Genomic DNA, 12,317 nt, shown 5'->3' on the forward strand with positions numbered 1-12,317 from the left:
TTAAAGTTGGAATCGGAAATAGTTAATTTCTATTAGTTTCGGATAGAATAGAAGGTTAAAGGATTAAGTGGAACCTATTCTTGAGGCGCTGAATCGACTGCAAAAGCCGCTACTCGATACCTCTAACGATTTTTCCTCTGATACTTGTTGACTGATAGACGTACAGATATAGCTGTTCTATGAGAATTCCGATACGTATATATTGCTTTGAAGTCTAATAAGAAATGGAAATCAAGTAGTCAACACTAGTTGAACTTGTTTGCATATATTAGAAAACAATCAAATTAATGAATGAAGTACTCTTCAGTATATTTTTGAATTGTTAAAGTAAAACAATGTGCAATTGCACTCACTCTTTGTATTGTGTTATGAAGTATGTTTTCATCATTGACAAGAATAGAATCACCGTGTGCAATAAGATCTTTCATTGTTATACACTTTCCCAAATTAATAATATTATACTCAATATTCATGCTGTACGTATTGAAATAAATTGTTTAAAAAGTAAAGTTGAAACTGAACCACTGATTGGAAAAAGGGAATAAGTACAATTTTTTGCGATTTTAACCTGAGATAGCAGATGTGTTCCTTTAAGATAGTTGCATCGTTGAGTAGAAAATTGGAATGTTTGGGCAACTCTATATGACCAATGTAGAAGGCAAAATCTCTTGCTGATTAGAAAAAGGGAATAACTACGTTTCTTATTCCCTTCTTTCAGTCACTACAGGACACGACCACAACTGTGAGACTGTGTGTAAGTAGACAACCACCAGAGCCCTCTGCTTTCGTTACGATACTTCGCCTTCTTTTTGCATTGCACAATCTATGGAGAACTTTTTGCTCCAATCAGTTACAGATTTACATGTTTTCAGTGATACAAATGGTGGTCAAAACTGCAATCATTCAATGACATGAATGCTTTTCAGCCTGACCGTATCATAACGGTTCCCACTATACACCAATATTTGCCTGTCAGAGGTCACAGTTTTTACCATGTGACCGAAATTTTGCTGTAATCAAACCAGAACTCAAACGACACAATCGCATTTATTTACCAGCACAGTATAACCACATGATTACGAATGCAACAAATACTGATCCTCCATTTCAGGTTTACGAAGTTGTCAATGAAGAAATCTTAGATTTTAAACATTGGTGGTAACCGCTTTAGAAATCTTCAGGTAGCATTGTGGACAAAACAGTGAAATTCCAAGTAAGTAAATAGAGACACTGTTTACAAAGCAGAATCTCCAGGTTATGTCCAAGCTCATAAGTTTATCAATGGACTAAGAACTGATATTTTTCGATTACTCAAAAGTAATGTCACAAACGTTGCACTGCCAACGTCAAAGGCATACGATTGGCAAGTCTCGATCAATCAGAAAAAGATCAACGATTCTTCACAAATCATCAAATACATACCTGACCAATACAAACAGTTTTATAGGATGATTTGTTCATGGAAAACCACTGATCAAGAAACTGTAGAAGAAGAAGATGCAGACGGATAGGACCCTATGTAAACCCATTCTACTGTGAGAACGTATTTTGGTACGTATTTTGTTCAGTTGTCTATTGTATTACTTTTCTTGCTGTACGAATAACATGTGCTGTACAGAAAAACGAACGGTGACAATAAAAGTGTTAGAAGCCTAATATGCGTGATAGATCGAATACATATATCCAAGATTAACATACAAGATTGCATTCAACATGTACATTTTCATAGCTTTCTATCAAACTGCACATTACTTACCGTACACACAATTACAATTGCACCCAACTTTAATTGATTGGAAAAAGGGAATATTTTTTTCCATTTTTAAGCTTTTCTAACCAATTCCAGGGCTGCAATACAAGATTCTTCTTGTTGTCTTAGTGTTTGTTAGTTGTTTTGCTACAAGTAATCAATTATACACTTTTTGCAACATTTACAAACAACGCCTCTAGATGGTTTTTTTAGCGTTATTGAAAACTTAGGTCTGATGCACTTATTCCCTTTTTCCAATCAGTGATTCAACTTGAAGGGAAAATAGTACATACGAAATTAAGAAAAGAGTTCTAATAAACCCTTACTGAACTATTAGTTTCAAATACATTGTTGATAATTGAGTGGCTTTACTTGTAATTATCTATTATTTATAGAACTAACATCAATAAGAGAAATGTAACGTTCGTAATAATTTGTTTCTTGGCTCCTCTTAATTTATAATAATGGTTCAAACTTATTTCAAGTAATTTTATTGATTCTATTAGTTGATTGGTGTAATCTAATTTCTGAAATAAAATTATTTCGTTTTATTTTCGCAGTTGGTTCTTGGATTGACTTTGCCAATCGATGGGTTTGGTCGAGATCTTAGTTGGTCTCTCGTTACAGAGACTCTTTATCCACTTCCAAACAACTACAGTCAAGTTATAGATCGTCCTCGGAGGAGTGTTGAAAACAAGCACATTTATGGGCGTTTAGAAAGTATTTTAGAAAGGTATTGCTTCCACAGTTTAGTTTATCCATCTAGTATTTCCATTCTCGTTCACGACTGCTTTCATACCTTGTATTATCTGGTGAAGCTTTTATTATTGTGCTGGTGATACCAATCTCATATTATGTAACTTGATATGCAGTAACAAGTAAAATGAAAGTCCTTGTACATTATGCTAAAATGTAACCACATTGTTCTTGTTAAAAATCGCATAATTTTATGTGACTACTGCGACTATTTTAGACATGTTCTAATAATGCTTCTCCTAATAATAAACAGCAAAAACCTTCATAGTCACCATCATCAGTGCCTTCAGAACCATTTCTAAATAAAAATAAGGTATTCCATATGTATCTTCATTGGTACGAAACTCGTTGTATGATAGTATAATCTTACTTTTCATTTATTAACTGTACTGTAATTTTACTAAGACAAAGTCCCCCGTAAGTAATCTTTAAGTAGCTGCGCTTAACTAAAAATTCATACTTTATCTCATGAAGTCATTCATTTAATTTATTTAATCTTATTACAGTAGCAAGGCATAAATGACTTAAAACAAATGGATAAAATATGCTTCAATAACAATCTTAAATTAATCAATTACAATACATCAATTACAAGCTTAAATTTCAGTTCATGACTTAATTTTTGGCTAATTAGGTGCCTATGCATGGTTCTGCTAAGCCCCTAAGCTAAGTCGCACTGTCCCTATTTTATATATATTAGTTATGGCGCCCAAGTCCTTTGTACACTATACGTTAAAATCATTGTTAATTAAAAGCTTTAATTCTTTACTTCTAATAATAAACAGCAAAAACCTTCATAGTCACCATCGTCACTGCAATTTTGAAATAATTAAACTGAAACAATATAGTTTCAATTTAATTATAGTGGGACTGATAAGGCCAACGGGTTAGTCGTATCTAGGGTTTCTTAGCCTAGGGTGGTACCTCTACGGTATTAGCAAGAGGAATAAATGGAGGTTGAGAAGTGATATGAAGAAGGTAAATTAGGACCTAGTAGCGGAAAAATATATTATGAAAGGTTATAAACATTTTTATTTCTATCTTGTTGCCATATACGGCTAGGACTAATAAACAAATGGAGAATCGTTTAAGAAACAAATTAAATAAAAGGAATGAAAACTGTGTATTGAAATACAAGAAAAATCAAAATACAAGTTACAACTGTAAGGAATTGGCAAGAACTGTAATTACAATCTGAATATTCTTATGGGGATCGCTGGCAAGAAGATTTTATAAATGGGTTAGTGGTTTTAAAAAAATGAGTTCAGAAAGGCTTGTCTAATTTGTACTTCTAAAATTGTACATGCACAGTGCATGATGTGATAAAAATATTGCTTTATTTATTTTGAAGACTTAAAGGTTATTCGTATTGTTTGGGGCTCAAAACATAGGATAAGAACGTTTATTTACTTACTACCAAGTTAGGAAAAGCATACTTGAGGATAACTTTAATTAAAATTAACGACTTTTCATTCAACATGGTGTTTTTCTTCTTAAGGCTTAAGAATCACTCCGACTGCGAGTAAAGTCAATCAAGATTAAGAGATGAATTTAGCCCTAACTTAAAAGAAAATGTTAATAGAAATTTTATGAATTATCTCGATTTCCATAAATCACGTCTTTTGTTTGAGACTTAAAATTATCCTGTCACTCGGGACTAAAAATCGGTAAATTATAAAAAGTTTAATTCCTCCATTAGTATACCAACATTTTAAATAAAATTAATAATGAATCATTAAATTAAAAGGCCAATCAATGTAATTTATTGCATGCCAAAAGTAGTATGAATCGTAACACTTGTCTACAAATGTCTGGTAATTTCTAATACAATTGCCTCAAATTCTTAGAAAAATGAAATGAAATCTTTGAGTTTTACGTCCTACGGTTATGCCGGTTAGGCTAAAGGAGACGGTGATTATGAGAAATGAATGAAATGGTGGAATGAAGAAAGTGGGAGGAAACGGGAGAACCCCGAGAAAACCCACGCACACGGTGTTTGTCCACCACAAAGTTCACTTGGCGGGGGCTGGGATAGAACCCGGGACCCCAAGCACCAGAGGTGAACGCTCTACCACTGAGCCACCGCGGCCCTTCAAATTCTTAGAGTAACACTTCATAGTACATAGTAGTTAGGAAATCAAACTAAATACTTGAAACTAAGTAATAGAATACTAATATAGAAAGAATCAAAAACAAAATGGCTAATTTTCTGGTTACTTAGTCATTCTTTGAATTTAGCAGAGCTCAAATAGACAACAGATTAGATAATGTTATTGGCAATTGTGCATACTGACAAAAGAAAAATTCAATATGGTCCGCAAAACTAACGATTCTTCGACCAAAATAAATTATTTTTAAATCCTAGTTTATTTCATTCGTGAGTATTATGTTTATAACCATCAAGATACTATAAAGCAAAAATTCTAGTTTTACGTTTCTAAATATCTAGACAACGGGATTAATACTTATTATTGAAAGTACGCATTGTACAGTTTGCATTTACTATTATCCTAAAACTCGTTGTATGTGGTACTAACAAAAGTACCCGTTCTTTGAACAAGGAGATTAAGTTTATCCTGATGTGAGTTGTAGTTCGTAGCATACTTCGTGCATTCTCGGCAAAACAATTGAAGAGGCTCGTGTGGTGCTGCTCGTACTCCATTCGACCTCCGCCCTCTTTTCTCTTATATGTAAAATATCAAGAAGCTCAGAAACATGTATTTAATTATTTTAAATGAAAAGTCTAAATATGAAATTTTATTTCATTTCTCTGTTTAGAGAACTGCAAGTTTTAATTAAACACATGTTTCAGTGTATATTTCTTATAAATTTGATCTAGATAAGTGAAGCACCTCATCTCTTTTTCTTCCTAGCCCTTTTTCTTTCCTACTATGTAAAATACATTTTTTGAAACGCTGAAATACATGTATAATTATTTAAAATAGAAAATCTAAATTTTTAATTCATGTGTCAAAACAAAATGTGACCAAAATCTGTAAATGATCCAAAATGTGAATATGTTAATATAATAATTGCAATCCTACTTCCTTCACCTCTACCACATCGAATTTCCAAGAATCCTTCCGTAGTGACACCTTACCTCACAAATCCCAAATACTGTTCAAATTAAGTTTATATTAAGTTACTGCGAATGAAATGTCCGCGTTGACGTCTACTGCAAACTCATCTCACCAACACAAAATAAGAATGAATTAAGGTCACGTGTCTAAAGTCACAAAATCTATACACATCTAGCAAACAGACTGGGATATCTAGCCAATCAGAAGGTAGTGCATTGTTGAGCAGACTCTATGAAATTGCACCATGGAGAACATACAGTTGTGAGTGATTTTTCTTCATGAACTGAAACTGAGACATTCTGCACAGCGAACCGCAAAATCATTAACAATTCATTTGAGCCATGATGGCAAATTAATGCACTATTCGCCGTTAGTTTGTCAAATTTCGTTCCGGTGACATAGGGTTGCAAAATTAGACCCGTGGGCAGCGACCAACATCATCATCAGATGAGCTCCTCAGAAACATCACAGAAGACGATCCTAGGAAAAGTGTTCGTGTCATTACGGACAAGTTAGGCATTCACCATACCACTGTCGTTCAGCTGCTTCGTGCAATCGGTAATGAGTGCCACAGGAGTTGGCACTGACCAACAAGAATCGTCGTCTATAAGTATGGAGTTCTCCTAATATAAGGAATAACCAAGAAAATTTCCATCATCTCATCCTCACTAGAGATCAAAAATAGATTTGCTTTAACAATTATAAATGGCTGAGACAGTGATTGCATCGTGATGAACCTTCCACTGAAGGTGTTGTTGCTGATATGATGGTAGTGATTCATCATGAACTTTTTGGTGAAGGTAAACCTATCAATTCATATAGTTTGAGAGCAGAACTCCATAAAATGTACTGCAAATTTGTCTGCAAATATCCAGCAACGGTGAACAGACTCTGTCCTCATTTTGGATGACAAATGTTCGCCAAGATATGGTGCAAAAGACGGTGCAGGGTCTTCACGGTTTGCAGTATGAAACAATTCCTTACCCATAATATTTTCCCAATATCTCTCCCACTGACTAAAGCCTTTTCTGGCATCTCGATCTTTTTGGGAAGGAAATATCTTTCCTGATAATCTGGTGGTAAAACGTGCGATTGGGGTGTTCTTCGTATCGCAGATTACAGACTTCTTTCGCCACAGAATCCAATCGCTGGCAAAACGATGACAAACGTGTGAAGTTGCAGAGGACTATTTTGATTAACCTTGTAGTATAGTTTTCTTCTCCTTTCTTTCCCTTTGGAAGTGGCGTGCCTTGAACGAAAATTTCATTCGATCCAACGTATTACTATAATGATTTTGAGCTAGGCATTGATCAGTCAATCAGTTAGGAGCTCTTTTATATATAAAAAAATTATGTTAAACATACAAATCAGCAAAACAGTAACACTTCTAAAAAGTAACTAATGGATAATGTTATACTTTTTTTCAGCTTTGGGCTTAATGGAAAGGAATGTATATTAAGAACTATCTGTGAAAATGCAGAAGCACCAGTTCACGAAGAAAGACTAGTCGGAGAAATTCTACGGCTTGTATTTACGTAAGTATTCTGGATTTATACTCTAAATACCAAATTTCTATCGCATTCTAAACACTTGCGGTACGTCACTATGTGCTCTACGCCCACAGTTCAGGTAGTTGTTTTAAAGATGATTTTTTATCTTCTTTAATACAATTTTAATTTTGTACGAATGTTTTTATAGCTCTTTTTAGTGTGAAACAAATTTTAAATGAGTGTGGACAATTTTGACAACGTTAATCTTACTTTTTACAATGTTTTACAGTGTATAACAATTAGTTTAACACGAGCGTTTTCAGACAACATGTCTGCGCCACATTGTTTTATAAACCATAGTGTTTATCAACTTGCTTAAAACAATTTTATACCTTTTAACAATGTATAGTGTAATATCATAATGGCTGATGGCTGCAGCATTAATTCAACCCATTAGTGGTTTTAAGAAAGAAAGAAAAGAAAACTAAAATAACTTAATTTGCGATTTGAGCATTTCATCAAGAAAATTTCCATTTATTGAGGTTTTGAAATGAAAAATACATTTAAGCAGCATGAAGGGGTAAATATGGGTGACCTGGATAAGGATTTCTTTCCCTAGAACCAACATAAGCAGGCGGAATACAATGTAGTTATATGTTACACGTAAGCTTCCGACAGACCAGCAGTCATTGTCGCAACCACTTACAGGAAAAAAATACACTACAATACACACATATACAACAACTAACAAAGAAGAACTCAATCTGTCAGCTAGGAGCATTAATACAATCATTCAGGAACCAATTGATAAGGCCACTTAAATATCATGCAAATAGCTAGATTCAATCTTCACCTTACCACAAATCCGTCCAAACAACAACCCCCACCAAACTCATAAAGAAGATATCACACACACTCTTCCTAATCCAAATGAACGGAGTTACAACATGAACAACAGAAGGTACTTACATACACAATTTACATATCACAGAGAAGAACTCTAGCGCTTACAGGACAATTACGAACACACACAAACACAAAATCAAAAATGTGCACAGGTTAAACGTAATACTATGACACACTCAAATGAATCAAACCAAAAAAAAAAGCTAATCATTTAATACATTCATATAACTAGTAACTTCTAACAAGTTAGACATTCCATATTTGTACACATTTCTGCTCTCCAGCAAAATGAGCTAAGTGAAGAACAGGTAAGTGAATTACTGCAAACACAATAGGAATATAACACACTACGACAAGCAATGAAACAGCTTTGAAACCCCACGTCTGTGAGTAGGGATGCACGCGAGACGAGACGAGACGGGAAATGGAAAAGTCTCGTCTCATCCCGCACCTTCAAATGTTGGCCTCGTCTCGCGTCTCGTCTCATTTCGGAAATGTGAAGTCTCGTCTCGCGTCTCGCATAAAATTTTGAGTCTCGTCTCGCGTCTCGCGCGAGACTTTCTCGCATGGTCTCGCAGTCTCGCACATATTCTGGGTTAAAATTTTGCAATGTGTTATTCTATGGCTGTTAATGAATCATGATGTGATATTCTGTCCGAAGGCAGGTATTTGACGGAAATATATGCCTAAAAGTCCCTTGGCAAGGTGAACCCATGGTGGTTTGCCATTGCTTTCCATGGAATGAATGTTCATAACACCCTAAGGAGACGGAACCTAGAGTTCAACATGGTATCCGAACTTGTGTCCCCTCCGCTGCAAATTAAAAGAAAAGTTGTGCTGGAATTTGATTGCTGGACCATTAATTTTCGTCAAATTAATAGCATAATTTATAGCAAAACCAGCATAAATTGTTGCTGGATCCAACATTGTTTTCCAGTTTAGAGGTTTCCAGCAATATTTTGCAGTATGCCATGCCGGCACATTTTTGCCCCGAAAAAAAAAGTCGCCAATGTAATTAGGATATAAAGAATATAACGTTTCCATATATGTTTTTCTGAACTCATTGAACCAAACACGGATCCTTTTACTATATCTATATGTAAATTTCTTCGTCTTTATTTAACCGGATTTCAACCTTGTCTTTGCCTGCTTCTAGTCCGAATAATGCTCTAACGTCACAATATCCAAAATTGACACAGATTGTTCCCTTAGAATAGGTTTGAACTTTCTTTACAGAAAGTTTCAACTTTCTAGCATTAAATTTGTGGAAACAGCAGAGAAAATATAAAAATTCGTTACTTGTATAGGAGAACAATGCTGCCATCTATTCGTTGCCTATCTCCCTTTACACCAGCCACCAAGGAATAAGATTACTTGTGTCAACGGACTTGTGGATAACATATACTAATATACTAACCTAAATAACTGATATACAACATAATTATGTTATATACTAAGAACAATTATATCAATGGCTCGCAACCGGAGTGCCGCGGGGAATAGTGATAATTAATTTTCAACACTTTTGACACTGTCAAGTATACTATGCACTTACCTTAGTTTCCTTCTTCTGAGGGAAATATATTGTTATATTCTCCTTCCTGCAGCTACTCTTCTGATCTTTGTCGCTGTCGGGGTAGAGAATCGCGTACTCTTTCTTGTGAATATTTTGCAAGTGTTTCTTCAGCCCCGTTGTATTACGAGAATGCATTTTCAATTCTATCTTCTTAGGCTTACATAATTTACAAATAGCCAACTCAGCATTCGTCGCAATTTCAAAGTAATCCTGGAACTTACTTTTACGCCCTGCCGTTTTGGGTGGATCAAGACTCGAACTTGCAGAAACAGTACCTGAATCCGTTTCACTTTCAACTGGGTCCCCATTTGGCTCTTCTAAAATATCGTCGCCACTATCAACATTTACTCGTTTTGGTCGTTTCCTTGAAAGGTGATTTTCCATTATAAAGATGTTTTTATACCACCAAAAGCGCTTGTAGATAACAAAAGAACTCCTCCCAACACAATACGACCCAATTCTTTTGGTTCGTTCGCGCTTGTAGCAATGTTGCATTATCGCATTTTATCAACTTTCGCTTTTATATAGTGTTGCCAGATCTAGAAAATAAAATTACTGACAGATATAGGGCCATTCCTACCATCTCCCACCAAACCTATAGGGCCATCCTACCAAACCAGTGTTTGAATTAAACTTCCGAACTAGAGGGGGATGTTTTTGATAAATATATAGAAAGAAAATACTTATTTCATGTAAAAATATCATGTTATTTCTGCGAGCCGGACCGGGGATAAACTTTAACGAGAGGGGATTTCCCCGCCATCCCCCAACATTAATCGCTAGCAGTAATGTGAAAAAGACAGAAACAACAGAAATATCACATTTCGCAGCAATAGGGAGTCTTATTCGCTTTTCAGACCAAAAACAGAAGTTCATGTATTCGTGCACGCCCGCGTGTATGTGTTTGTGTCGCAAAATAAAGTCCTAAATCGATGCTGTAATAAATTTCCAATTTACAAAGCTTTTCTTTTTTAATGATGTTTAGAAACTAAAGAAGGCTTTAATTCTGAAAATCAACCTTGAATAATAATAAATCTCTTATGATATTTATAATAAATGTCTATTGCCCCAATCACTTTTTGTTCCTGGAGACATTAACGCTCAACTTAGAAAACTCAATAAATGTAAAATCACTAAATATACAATTAAATGTAATTCATAAATGTTGCGAGACTGCGAGAAGTCTCGCGAGACTTCTCGTGCGAGACTTAACCGAGTCTCGTCTAGCGTCTTGTCTCCATGGTTTAGTTTCGTCTCGCGTCTCGCATAAAATTTTCACTCTCGTCTCGTGTCTCGTCTCGCATCCCTATCTGTGAGAATTCGACTATACTAACACAAGGGAGATGAAGAACAGCATGATAGAGTGCCACCCGCTAGGGTCTTTACAGCTAGGTACTACAGCATAGCCAAGAATATACCCACTTTGGATATTATGTACAACCGCAATCCAACGAAAAGCATTCAACCGAGAAAAAAGCATAGAATGCTAGACGTCCTTCCACCTCCTGCGGGGCTAGAAAACATAGTTCTGATTTCAATATATTTCATATTAACTGAGTAATACGTGTAATTTTTATTTATACTTTTTAAGTATTGATTTGGATCTTTCTGGAGCCACTGTTAAATATAGTTTGGCTACTATTATTACATTCATGTAATTTACTAATTCCATTCGCGTTCTGCATTCATAATTCTACTTAAATCAAAAGGCTTAAATATGTTTCATATGATAAAGAAGTCAAATCAACTTTATATATCTTTTTATTGTAAGGTATATATTTTTTTTTTCCTCTTCAGGCCTGCCTACACCCTCCACGAGAATGACATTGATCATGGCGAGTATGTCGAAGCCCAAAGATTAGGAGAGAATGGAATCGACTGCAGAGGTGCCTTTCCTAAATGTCCAGAAGGATTCCTTCAACACTTCACATATCTCTCAGAAAGTTGACAACATTGTGCTTGTATGTTTTAATTGCATTTTTAATGAAATAAAATTAAATAAATTAAATTATGTACGTTTTTTTTTCAAATCTCATTCCTAAATAAACATTCTTTCTTATCGAGTAAATAGGTTAATACTGTACGCATGGTCACGGGTTTGTTGACCAAAGGAGGCACTTTCCACGGATATAAATCTAAGTAGAATTCGACTCATATAGCCTCGAAACTAAAAAGGGACGTTATAATAATATCATCCAGAGGTTAAAACTTCTGCCACATGAAGGCTGTTGAAGACAATCAAACAGTGGAATTTTAATTGAAACTGAATACTATTACAATAGCAATCTTTCGTTCGACATATGCTAAATGAGAGATTGTATTGATTTCTCATAAAGTAACTTTTGACTAAGTTAACATTTAACATTTAGAAATTTAATCTGTAGAAATTAAATTGTTGTATTGTCATCCGAGATTATCACGGTTTGACGCATTTCACTGTATAGCATGATGAATTGCCCTTCTGAAAGAGCCAATAATCCACATTCGTTTGAGGAAAATGATCTACTGCCGAGTTTCTTAATTCCCTGTTCAAAATGGAAATATAACCATCCTGATTCAAGGTGTCGAAACATTGGACTTGCCAACTCGTTTTGCAGAAATTCATCCCCAGATAATCACGTATTCGGAGTATTTGTTGGTAGACTATAGTGACACGTTCTCTTTCAATTCTTCGCCATTCTTTATGTACGATTTAACACTACCATCATTCCTGTACACACAAAACTTCTTTTCTTCACTGAAAATGGCATGTCTTCAGT

At 35.0% G+C, this 12,317-nt stretch overlaps 1 long non-coding RNA gene across 1 annotated transcript; it reads left to right on the forward strand.

The window, feature by feature from the left end:
- The first annotated feature begins 2,319 nt into the window (after window positions 1–2,319).
- On the forward strand, window positions 2,320–11,476 carry LOC145665726 (uncharacterized). Its single transcript, XR_014127621.1, has 3 exons — window positions 2,320–2,483; window positions 7,014–7,121; window positions 11,356–11,476. It is a non-coding gene; the product is annotated as an uncharacterized LOC145665726 (long non-coding RNA).
- The last annotated feature ends 841 nt before the right edge of the window (window positions 11,477–12,317 follow it).

The sequence above is a fragment of the Thermobia domestica genome, chromosome 12, assembly GCF_964235325.1.
Source record: "Thermobia domestica chromosome 12, izTheDome1.hap1.1, whole genome shotgun sequence".
Classification (NCBI taxonomy): Eukaryota; Metazoa; Arthropoda; class Insecta; order Zygentoma; family Lepismatidae; genus Thermobia; species Thermobia domestica.